Source organism: Parasteatoda tepidariorum, unplaced genomic scaffold (genome assembly GCF_043381705.1).
Source record: "Parasteatoda tepidariorum isolate YZ-2023 unplaced genomic scaffold, CAS_Ptep_4.0 HiC_scaffold_1268, whole genome shotgun sequence".
Taxonomy (NCBI): domain Eukaryota; kingdom Metazoa; phylum Arthropoda; class Arachnida; order Araneae; family Theridiidae; genus Parasteatoda; species Parasteatoda tepidariorum.
This window is the reverse complement of record NW_027261365.1, coordinates 1-4,916: the sequence shown is the minus strand read 5'-3', so window position 1 is coordinate 4,916 and position 4,916 is coordinate 1. Positions and strand designations below refer to the sequence as shown.

At 35.0% G+C, this 4,916-nt stretch overlaps 1 pseudogene; it reads right to left on the bottom strand.

The window, feature by feature from the left end:
• LOC122272871 (kelch-like protein 10 pseudogene) overlaps window positions 1–4,448 on the bottom strand; it is a 6,218-nt pseudogene extending 1,770 nt beyond the window's left edge.
• Between the last annotated feature and the right edge of the window lie 468 nt (window positions 4,449–4,916).

The window sequence follows — 4,916 nt, the reverse complement described above, 5'->3', positions numbered from 1 at the left end:
AAAAGATGGGAAAAATTTTAGGAAGTGATAGTACACACCCAGACAAACAATTTTTATCAAAGAATGCATGGTCGAAAACAAAACGCAAAGGTGCTGGCGCATTTGGAAAGTTTTTTCATGCAAACGAGAAAGCTCCATTCCTATTGCGAGTTACTGCGCTACGTTATTTGTCGCCAAGCTTTCGGACGCTGCAGGGAAAGTTCGCCTATCTTCTCTTCGCCGTTGTACCAGCATAGCCGCTGCCGGCCACTGTTTTGAGCACTTATTGTAATCACATGCCATTAAATTTGCTTTTATAACTTAACTTCATCGTCATCTTTGGGTGTTTTCGCCTCATATAAGAACATAAACTTCGACGCCCTCTAGCGGTTTTGGGTTTTGTTTTCGACTATGCATTCTTTGATAAAAATTGTTTGTCTGGGTGTGTACTATCACTTCCTAAAATTTTTCCCCTTGGAAATCATTANCAGAATCACCCTGTATATATATATATATATATATATATATCGTTAACGTGTTAACTTTTCTTCCATTCGTGCTTCTTTTTTTTCCTTAGTTCTTAAAGAAAATCCATATAATCAATTATTTTGTTACGATTAACATATTAACAAAATGTGCTTACAAAAAAAAATTATAATAAAGATATAAATTTTTTACAAAATATCTCTTCTCTTTTTAAAATAATTTCGAATTTAAAAAAAAAAAAATGATAAAGGAGAATCAATTTAGAGGGACGGTGTACGGAGCAAGTGGGAAGCATTATATAATGAGCGTCCAAAATTTCGATAGTTTTCCTAACTCATCTATTGGAACAATATTTTACAGATATTTATTTGAATAAAATATATATATATATATCGTTCAAATGATGAAATTCTCTTTTATTCGCAACTCAAGAAGTATTTATGGGATCTCTCTTGTCCCATGTCTCAAAAATAAACTCACCAACTTAATTCATAGCAAAATTAAAAGTGAAAAAAAGAATTTTAAAAAAATTATCAAACAGCAGCAGTCGCCATTGCAACGCATGCAATGACGACGCATGCTCACTGTTTACTATTACTCTTGAATACAGTAGAAAAGTGTGATGACGTCCAAACAAGATGTGCATGGCATCAAACCCAAACCAAGACCCATTATGCCAAATGATAAGTAAAAAAACAATTTTCTTCGCATTTTGTAAATTATAAGTTCATTTACTTGTGGTCTATCCAACGGATGCCAGCTTCCCAAACTGTCTCTTCGCTGCGCACATTGATTCTGTCAGAATTCAGCAATTTAATAACATCTTGCAGAGGCAATTCCAAGAAGTCTTCACTCTTCCGAACTACTTCGACAAAATGGCTCATCAAGTACCTTTTAGAATTGAAATAGATTAGATCTCTATCGCAAATTACAGAGGAAAAAAAAACTTCTGTTTAAGTCAAAAGCACTTCCGCGTTAACCATTCAAACTAATCATATAAAATGAGAAATACACTTTCAAAACGTTGTTGTTGTTGTTGTTACTTTACGTCGCACTAGAGCTGCACAATGGGCTATTGGCGACGGTCTGGGAAACATCCCGGAGGATGATCCGAAGACATGCCATCACAATTTTGATCCTCTGCGGAAGGGATGGCATCCCCGCTTCGGTAGCCCGACGACCTGCGCACGAAGTCGAGCACTTTACGGTAGCACAGTTTAACGAGGACCAATACCGCACACCCTCGGTCCCTACGCAGACTGATCCAAGTGGTCACCGACCCGCACACTGACCGTAGCCAGTGATGCTTGACTTCGGTGATTTGCTGGGAACCGTGTCTTAACGATCAGTCCACTGCGGGACTTCAAAACGTTGTGAAAAAGAATTTACTCAAAACCAAACCAAAAGAAAGACCGTTGGAGGAATAAAGCAGTTTTAGGCAAATTTGATAGAATTTTTTTTTTATTACATCGGAGAAAGTGCCAGCCGTGGCAGAGCGGTCAGCGTGCCTGACTGTGAAGCCAATGGTTGCGGGTTCAAATCTCGCTGAGGGCACGGATGTTTCTCTCTGTGTGTTCTCTATTGTCGGAATGTGGCCCACCCTCTAAAACAGGTATCTGTGGCGTGGGTAATGTTGCTTGCCTCCGTGGCGTGACCACTGGGTAACGTTAAATGAGTAACGCCTTCGGCATATTTCTAGGTGAAAAACGAAAAGTTCAGTACTTGCCGTTAATATTATATATANGCTTGAATAACGATCATTAATAGTTATTGTTAAATTTCACCATAATATTTATTACGAAACTAATAATTGTGTAATTGTTATACAAATTATTATACGAAACTAATATTTTTTTATATTTTTTTAAAGAGAAAAAGAAAAATTATCAATAAATAAAATATTTTTAAAAAAGTAATATATATATATATATATATATATATATTAGACTTAGCTTTAAAATATAAATTTTTTCGTTTATTTATTTTACTCTTATTTCCAAAAATCTCAATAAACGAAGATGGAGGCTCAGGGGATAGAAAGTTCACCTTCCAATTAAGTTTAACCGAGTTCGAATCCCAGCGATGGTGGGTCGATACAAATTCCGCACATGGCTCACACCGACCGCAGCGTTGACGTAAAATATCGTCAGTGGTAGACAGATCATTTGTTAGAGTCCCCTTGACGTCAGGCTAACCATAGGAAGTTTTCGTGGTTTTCCTCTCCATGTAACGCAAATGCTGGTTAATTCCATCAAAAAGTCCTCCTGGCCGGAAAATTTCTTCCAATAATTGATCCAGGAGTTAACAAGTCTTCTGAATCGTGTTCAAAATTACAAGGCTACGGCGTTGAACATTAGTAGTCGCAAATCAAAAAATTGGGTCTTATGTCTAACGACGGTTATAAAATAACCGAAGATCCAAAAAGACAATCTGAGTGATTTTGGAGTAAAGGAATGTTACAAGTGCATTTGTCAATAAAGGGCCAAAGAATAATCTTAAGATAGCCTGGGTATTTTGGCTATAAAATTACTCGCCGAGATTACGAATATCATGAAGTACACAACTTAAATGAGTGTTAGTGATTTACAGATTTTGCCAATTGGAAATGTCCTAATATAAATGACCAAGTCTTCATGTCCTAAGTAACAACAATAAAGATTGATTTAAATTTACTAAAATGTCACCTTCATCTTACTAAGCTCTGCTATTCATTCTGAGCAAAAGAAAGGTTCCTTAACAACATTATAGCAGTCACTGGTTCTGACCAGGCGCCTTTTTTGGGCTCTTCTCTGTTGTTGCATTTCAACGGCCTACGCGTTTTTTAATACCTGTTTAATAATTACTGATTCTCCAATTAATTATCAAGTGCTGAAATTTTTTTATTCCATCGTGCCCCTGTACATTTTTCTATATGTTACCGGCAAAGTATGTAACGCCGACATTCTATAGAATGCATATAGACATTGTATAGAATGCCGGTTGTTTTTAGGCAAGGAACGAAATATGAGATATTACGTACTTTCCCTGGGCATTGTATGTTATACCTAGCCATTCTATAGAATGACAAATGCTATTCAGGCAGAGTATGAAAAAAAAAACGTCCTGATGAGGTTATTGCGTAAATGATGAGCATTTCTCAAAAATAAAAATGTTATTCTGAAAAAATAATGAGAGTGCCATTAAAAAAAAATTTATTCAAAATGCGTGAAGTAAAATGAAAGTTGTACAAAACATAATTTATGCCTTTCTTAGAACAAAAGGAAGTGAAACAAAATTTTCATATAAAAAATAAGAAATTAACCTACTTGTTGCAACATGGCAGGCTTTAATGACATTTTGAATTACATTACGAAAAGAATCGGAGATACATTTTGTACTTTGCCGGTTTCTTTTTTGGCATTCTATAGAATGCCTAGGAAATGTGGGAAATATAAATTGTTTAATACTTTACCGGCTAGTTTTATGGAATTATATACAATGCCTAGGCATCTTATAGAATGCCGGATTTCAAACTTTTGACGGTAGCATGTATGCACTATCGCAATTTTATAGAGAACAAACGTTAAGTTGAGCATACAATGCTTAGGTATTCCATAGAATGCCATATTTTGAACTTTGTCGGAAACATATACACTGTCGCAATTTAATGGAGAACAAACGTTAAGTTGAGCATACAATGCCTAGGTATTCCATGCCGGATTTCGAACTTTACCGGAAACGTAAACACTGTCGAAATTTAATAGAGAACAAACGTTAAGTTGAGCATCCAATAAAATTATACCAAAGTTTTCTATACCAATATACTGTTGTCTCCAGACTAAATACGAAGTAACATCTCGCAAATTGTCCGATGCCGATGCAATTCTCGCAGTTCATCCTCTCGATTAAAAAATGGCTGCAATCTTCTATCATTCCATCGACGCAAAACTGATCCGCGGCTGGTAGTAAATTTGCCACGTTTTCCTCCGTAACTCCGGTTTTACCTGTGACCAATAAAACACTAGTTCTTATTCCAATCTAAACATCACTGTAATCTTTCTCAGAAGTAAACAAAATAAAGTCCCTGGTCAAATTATTAGAAGAAGATTCTATGTAAAATCTTAATTATCAGGTGATACTATACAGCTTTATTGTTTTTACGCGGTTTGCACTTTTCTATGTTCGTGTATCAGTTGGTTAACATTGTAATGCAGTACGTTAAAAATAAATACAAATGGGAAGTATATAAAATAATCTCTTTAAAAAAAAACCCATTACATGTATGTTTAAACATAAAAGCATTGCCTATAAACTCGTGCAAAACATATAATTATTAAAAAACTACAGTTTGTCTAATAATTTGGTCTAATTATTACAATATACTAATAGAATACCTGATATTATAAATATTCTATATTTATATAATGTATCGTCTAATTTGTACAATCGTCGAATTTATATTATATATCGTC